This window comes from Melanostigma gelatinosum (genome assembly GCF_949748355.1).
Source record: "Melanostigma gelatinosum genome assembly, chromosome: 2".
In the NCBI taxonomy this organism is placed as follows: Eukaryota; Metazoa; Chordata; class Actinopteri; order Perciformes; family Zoarcidae; genus Melanostigma; species Melanostigma gelatinosum.
Window position 1 is genome coordinate 16,666,541 of NC_136635.1, and position 8,358 is coordinate 16,674,898.

Here is an 8,358-nt window from a genome sequence, read left to right on the forward strand (position 1 = left end):
GCAGATACATGAAAACACTACACAATGGATGTTCCCCACTCCATTAAAAGTAAAGATGGCTCCCCTTTTTTCCTTTTTAGTCGAGCATCAAGGGCTTTTGATTGAGTTGCCATGCTGCCCTCTGGTGGCCATTTCTTTACACTCCCTAGAAACCATTCAGCTGTATCAGGATAGTGCATGTTCTTATGTTTTATGTAGTGTAGAGAACTGCTAAAATACAAAACATTCGCATCAATAAATCATTTTGTATGTGTATTTATTCCCACATTGCTGCTGTAGACTTGAAGGTAAAGTACAGTCATTTCCTGGACCTGATTCCAGACTGGCTCCACATCCAGACGCTCAGTGTGACAGGTTGTTTAATTAAAGTAAAGGTCTGCCCTGCAGCTAGTGACCCCCTGGCCTGCCAGCCTCAGTCCAGGTACCCAGTATGCATTTGTCATGTGCACGACTGGCTGACATATTATTTATTAGTCATTTATATGAATGCCTCTCAGCCACACACCCACCGACAAGGCGGACAGAGAGAAAGGTTTCTGATGCTCTGTGGGGATAATCAGTGGTAATTAAGACAATGTGATGACATGATATGAATCACAATAAATTCCTTTGAGATGAATAAAGGCAGGGTGGAGTATTTCCTCACTCTCCATAATATGATGATGGGAGAATATTTGATAAGATACAAAGTACAGAGAAATTTCAAGGAACTCCATTTCCAGCTTTGAATGCATTTAAAATGCATTTCTTGAAGGACTGTTGCTGATGGTTTTGCAAATAATTTACAAAAAATGTAATGTTTTTGTTAAAAAAAAAGTCGACGTGGTTTCACGAGATAAGTGTGATGTAAAGGAATCGTCTATCGTTTCCAGACGAAATCACCGCCCACATCTCTGATTTGTTCAGTGATACAAATATAAGTGATTTCCAATTAAATAGAGTGAAAACGTGAACCGAAATCCAGTCTAACTTTAACCCCCAGTCTGAAAATGGCTCTTATCTGAAGTCCAGTAATGCACGTCCATAAAGGTGGTGGAATCAAAAGAGGCACATTTTAAAAAAGGAAATGGTGAAACTTTATGCAGCAAATTGGTCAATTCTTAGTAAAAGTCAACCTCCAAAACCACTAGATCACTACAGATGATACTATCTGCTGTTTTGACTGGCTGGGTAGTCGTCCATGATTAGTAACCTGATCTTTGTAAAACTGCTGGAATTCCAGTTGAAATATAAGCATTAATCAAGAACTATCACATGGAAAATGCTCTAAAATGTTCACATCTGTGCTGAAAGTCCACTCGAAGAACTGTCAATGTGAAAATCAACATGCGCTATAAGTTCACAATAAGGTTACACTTTTTTCTAAGAGGCAACAACAGCGTATTTGACACCTGAACATAAGAATGGATGCATGCACATATCTGGCAAACATCACCACAAGAAAATAAATAATCAATTACATGAACGCAGCTCATTCCAACTCACAATGAGATCTGCTTTAATCTGACAGAATGATAAAACACTTGTGAGTCCCTAATAAGTGTGTCCCCATCTGATGGGCCCCGGGTCCTCTTGACCCAGGGGACCAATTTGAGTGGTACACAGCACATGGTGCCCTGCGCTGAATTATCGACCCCCAACACCACCACCGCCACCATTGCAGACGGCACAAGAGGGAGGCGGATTAAGGTTCAGTTGTCTTGGCAACCTGAGATGCCATCTGTCATGTGTGTGCTGATGCACATCGTGTAGCTGAGACGTTGTTTTAATTTAATCATTTTCTCACTGCCGGACAGACCTCCTGTTAAAATACATAGAACTCATGTCAGCATGTATTTAACGAGCAGGGCCGAGTTATAAGATTGGTTTTCATTGAAAATACAACTGTGGTGTTTAGCAACATTAATGGACGAGCCAAAGGATATTCTAAGGAATCTAATGAAGCATTTAACAAAGGTTACCACTGTCAAAGAGATAACAGTTTTGATTTGGTTTGCTGGTTTGTTTGTCAGCAGGATTATGGAAAAACTACAGGCCCGATTTCTTTTTTTTAACTTCGGGCAACTGTGTAGCATGGGCCAAGGAAGAACCCACAATGTTGGTGGCAATTGGCCTCGGTAGAGGTCTGTGCTCTCCGAGTGCCCAGTTAGTGTGTGTGTTGTGGACTGTTTTCAGTATGAGTGCTGTGTTTTAAATGTACAGAGACACAGCGCTCTATCAGGCTTTGGCTACAACAAATTACTATGCTATTAAAAGTATTTATATTCCAGACTTGTGAACTGTGTACCCGACGATGTTATCTGGCTTCCCTTTAGAGTCCAGGCTGTGTTCCAGATGCTGAGCGACTATTTGTTAACTCTGTGGGTGCTTCTGAGTCATTATTAAATTGGTCTAACGAGTCTTTAAAACATCATCAGTCTGTCCGCTACATACCATACCTGCTCAAAGGCAAACTGCCTCTGTAACAGAGACAGGATGTGACTCACTCAGTTGAGCACTCACTGTTTCAGAAGCTTCTGTACAGCAAGAAGTCCCCTCCTACACACACACACACACACACACACACACACACACACACACACTATTCACAATAGCATGAATGAATGCTAACCAGTGCAAATAAGCATGAGGGCAGCAGTGAAGTGCACTGATGGAGGAAGAGGGGAGGGTCTGATAGATGTAGTGACACAAAGGCGTAGTCCCTGGGGAGAGGGCTGCAAATGAACCAGCAGCCACACATGGGACTACACAACACACACACACACACACGCACACACACACACACACACACACACATACACACACACACATACACACACACACACACATACACACACACACACATACACTCACACACATATACACACACACATACACACACACAGTGCTGCTTTCTTCTGCTGTTTAAAAAACTAAACAAAAAAACTGTCCTTTTGTGGAAGTGTAATATAAACCCAGTAATAATCAAAATGTTCATGAGCAAGAAATAGCTCAAGAGATATTCGTTTTTTAATATTGATAATGAGCCATTTTATCTCAATACGATATTGTAACAAGATCTATTTGAAAGTGCGTTGCTCTCTATGTGGAAGGAATGCAGCCTGTTTAAGTACATTAGTTTACAAATCAGCATATTTTAAGATAAATATCAGATAAATGTCAGAAATTATCTAATACTGTGGGTGTATATTTCTGAATCTGAAAGAAAGCTGTAACTTCGGCTGTTATGACTCCGCATAAAGCATCTGTGCATAACCAGCTGCGCAATCAATAGTGGTACAATTCATTTCAGTTATTACTGAGAATGCCAGTGGGGCTTGAGGTGCAGAGAGTATGTAACCTATTTGTGTAGCCTAATTGGCTTAGTAATATATAAATATAACAGTCTGCAGAAGCTTGAAATTGAAAGCCACTATGTGCAGGATTTGAAAATGTCTTTATTTTGCTCCATCCGATGGTAGTGTCATCAATGGAGATGTAGCCGCAGTCAACGATGCATGCTGCTACATCCCCTCCCCATCAGAATCATTTCAGAGATCCTACGATTATGAGTTTTTTCCACATCATAACTTTATGGAACTTTTTTTTTTGTTTATCTGTAAGTAGCTGCACAGCCTGTAGGGGGCGCAAGTAGGGTTCTTGTATGTGACGAGTGTGTTTGTGTCTCTTTGTAAAGGTCAAGTGAGAGTTCAGTCAGAAGAGAGAATGTTTAATAAACAGGGGCCTTCAAATTAAAAGTAATTCCTGAAAGCAATTATGTGCTTTATATGCTCCTATTTTATTTCCCTAATATAGTACATTGTGTGAACATATTCAAACACATTTACAAAAACTATAGCCACAAGTAATTAGATAATGATAATTAAAAAATAATTGTATTGTGATTTACTTTCACTCTAGCCGATTGGAGGAGTCAGACAAGGCCTGTTTTCGATGAATGGTGAAACGATGGACATTGCCTCTTTTGAATCCTCAATCTCAAGAACAAATAGTTCCCGAGGAAAGTTTTACTGGTCTCGTTTTTTTAATGTGTGACATGCAACTTAATGGAATTAAAATATTCCTACCTTCTATTTTGAATTTGTTAAATGAAAGTGTATTGTTGTAGACCTACTTCGGCTATTTTATGTGTACGTTGTAGGAAAACAACAACATAATGCAACACAAAACCTTTTTAAAGTAGTGCATCTGACCCCTATATTTAAAAAGTGTGCCAAAAGTATTACACTTCAGATTAGGCTGTATAACGTTCCTTTAAAAACAAAAGTAAACTCTTAACAATTAAAGCGCCATCTAACACAGCCAGAGATCTGGAGAGAGACGTCACACATTACAATGAGAGTGTATACGTGTTTTGAGGCTATTGCTTGTAATTGTTGTTCCTACTATATGAACCGCTTAATTGAATCTGCGTTGCTATGTAAACCAAGTGTACTTCCTGTTAGCTGTCGACAGACATCAGCAAAAAAAAACATACCAATAAACTTAAATTTGGGACAATGTTTTTTTTACGAGAATCAGACTCATAGTTTGCTTTTAATACTTGGGATAAAGGTTTCTTCTAAAGCCAAACAAACGATGTGTTGGTTCTTTTGTTCACTCTAACGTGTCTTCAGTAGTCTACCTTGTAAGTTGACACCACATACTTGCAGACGTGCACAGCAGAGTGCGTTGTAGAAGTGACGGCAGCCTCCACCTTGTTACAGTGTTGCCTGCTTACATGTGGCGAACCTAAGGGAGATGAACATCTGGCTGAAAGTGATGTGTGCACGTGTGTGAGAGGAAATCTGCGGCGGACGAGAGACAAGGAAACTTTCATGAAAAAGGAAACCTTTTGAAGAATCCTGCTGTTACTGTTAGCGAGTAGTAAGTACATTTTTGCATACTGTGTATGTTTTAATTTGTATGACAGTTAAAAAAAGCAATGTTATGATTCTTATTCATTTCAACGTTTGAAACGATTGAAATGTTATGTTGATAGTGTTTGAAAGTAGGTCAGCTGCTCTAATTTAACGTTTTAGTTTAAGCCTAATGTCAAATGTATTTATCTGTGGATAACACAACAGTTTCAGATTTAAATATAAATATTTCAAATTATAAGAAACTGGTCACATAAAGTTAGTTTTTGTTGTTTTTGCGTAATTTAATGTCAAGACTATGCATTTTAAAGTTTACTGAATGTTTTATTTTCTTTCTTTTTTTTTGTTTTTTGCAGTTCACTTTTTCTAGAATAATCTGTTTAGTAAAAAAGAAATTGCCATGTATTCAGAAGAGAACATGTGTTTGAATGTGAGTTTTAAAAATGAGTTATCTCTTAAGCGCTCAGTCTATCAACGCAGAAATGAATCCTCCAACATGTTCATGGCGTCTGAACATGGTCTCGGTAGTCAGAACTCCCTCAATGAACCGACTGTTCAGAGGAGATCATTGTTCATTTCATTTTCCATACACTAAAACAATCAATCAGAAATACTATTTTTTTGGTGCCAAAATTGTACTTTTTGTGTTTTGCTGGGGCTGGAGTACAATAATACTCCACTGCTCAGGGTGCAGCGGGCGACAGACCTTTCCATCCTGTGTTGATATGAGGTTTATTTAGTCTGGAAGCAGCTGACGGAAAGCCACGGGGTGAGAGCACCACTACAGCTGAAACCTACACCTCAACTTTGCGGTTGTATCCATTCAATACCTTTTATTCATCGACTGGTTTTACATGACCTCTTTTACGCTGTTACAATCCTACAAACTGACACCTAAGACTCCAGATTATTGAGTCAAAGCTGATGGAGAAAGCTACAGCTAGCAGCAGTGCCGCTGGACATCCACTTGAAGTTATTAATGATGTTTTATGAATAGTTCTTTTTTGTTTTTTCAAACAATTGCCACAGAGAGTAGCTACTCAACAGGCTTTGAAGACAACAGCAGAATGCACAAGCCTGCAGGTGATACAGTAACAGCATTTCCCCTGAAATATGTTTGTGGAAACAGCGACTGTACATGAGAGATGATTCTCTCAGTGACAGATTTGTTGCTTTACCAGAGTAAACATGAGCGCCTGTCATGTAAAGAAACAGAATTTTGTTAACTAGTTGTGAAGTTAGTTGTTTACCAGACAACAAGATGAGCTTTCGTTTCATTCTCTGGAGACTGCAGTGTTTGCTGAAGGCGACATACAACTGAATCATCAATCTTACAGTACATATTCAAGCCAGTGCTTCAGCTCAGATCCATCATTTTAAACACATTTTTCATGTAGCCTGGTTTGTAATTTTAGCGGTTTCCCCCTGACTGCTGGTTTGACTGTGAAGATGTTTGGTTTTATTATGAAGACACAATTAAAGGCTGTGAAATACCACTGAAGCAAATCTTACTAAAAGGTTGTGCAAAGTAAATGAGGTGGAATAGAAAAAACCTGCTTGTGTTTGCACCAGCGGGTGGTGTGTGTTTAAAGACATGGACCCTCAGCTCTGCAGGAGGATACAGGCTGCTCGTGTCTGAGAGCTTGGCCAGTAGCTGACCTTTGCCTTCCTACAGAGCCATTCTGTAGCAGAGGTGTGAATATTGCACCTGGATGTTTTGTCAGAGACAGACACTCTGCTGGTCAACCTGTAAACCAGCAGCCCCCTCTACATTACACCTTGTCTCTGTCCCACGTCTGCTGATAAAGTGTTTACAAAAGACCCTTTTCACTACGTCCAGTCAGAACTCTCTGTCTACAACATCTTGACATTTATCTCACACAAGCTGAGCCCAGAATTCATAGGGGTGGGGGGGAAAATCGATACAGCATAGTATCGCGATATTTTGCGTGGCGATATTGTATCGATACACGGACGCATATACATCGATCTTTTATTATATAAATATAAAAAGAAAAAGAAAAAGAAAAAAGAAAAAAAAATTACGAGAAAAATGAAATCAATTGCTTTTTCAGTCCACTAGGTGGTGCTGAGTTGTTTTCTGGTGAGGTCAGCAAAGGTCCCTGGTCAGCGTGATCGGTAGGAAATTGGTCTAAACAAAGATGGAGACATCTGGGCTCACAACGGGGTTAAACCTGCCAACAGTAGCCGGCTCATGGGGAGAGTGCAGCGCATAACTGTCTCTCTGCCCTCCACGTCCACACATCGCAAGTGATACTGAGTTACTATTATATCCTACTTATAAGTTATAGTTCATATGCTGAGTCCACACGTTTGCATTTAGTTAAGTTGGACTATGTAGTGACACAAACAGTTCAGTTTGTCAGGTTCATGCAACATTTATGACATTGTTGGTCAGTCTGTCTGCTTGATAATCCTATTGTGCTGCAATAAAAATGATTGAAGTGAGATGAACAGGCTGAAAACTTTATCTTATGAGATAAAACATGTTGACACAGTTTTCCTTTGGGGACATCAATTGAAGTTGAAAAAAGTAATAAATCGCAATATAGGCCGATGTTATCGCAATACTCAGAATATCGCAGTATCGTGATAATATCGTATCGCGGGACCTCTGGTGATTCCCACCCCTAAGAATTCACTGAGATACATTACTGCATGTACGTCTTTGCCCTACTAACATTCTGACAAACTTGAACTTGTAATGAGGATCTGCAATAGTGAGCTACAGACAAAACACAGGTGGTATTCAGATAAATGAGCTACAGAAGCCAGCTGTGATGCTGCCCGTCTGTGTCCCACACATCTGCCCTCCAGGTGTGCTTATATTCTGCTCAAGATAACGTCTTTGTTAGAGATAAGATTTGTATTAGACATGCTGGCTCTGTCGGTTTACCACTTTGGTACATAATGGAATATCTCAACAACTTTTGGATGGATTGCCATGAAGCTTTGGACAGACATTTGTTGCCCCCATGCAATGAATCCTATAATGACTTTGAGGACTTTTCCTGACTTTTCCTCTTGCGCCACCATGAGGTTGACATTTGTGTATTTGAGTGAAATGTTTCAAATATTTGACAGTTTTCGATGAAAGTTTGATACAGAAATTATTGTTCCCTTCAGAATGAATTGTAATCCATCTGGTGATGTATCCACTTTCCATTTAATGCCGTCAAAATTTCAATTTGTCCAAAACTTTGCTTCATCACCTGCAAAACTGATTACACGCTCATCAGCCTCAGCTGCACATTGGGCTATGCAATTAGTTAATGTGAGCATGCTTACAGACACACCTAATGTGGACAAGAACAAACATCAGCATGTTAGCATTAGTACTCATGTTAGCATTTAGCTCAAAGCACATCTGTCCTTAAGGAATCATCACAGTGAAAGAGTTAAAATAAAATAGTTGCTGCAATGGCAACTTTCCATAAAGTCTCGCAGTATTATAAACCTCTGTGCATCTTCTGTGTTT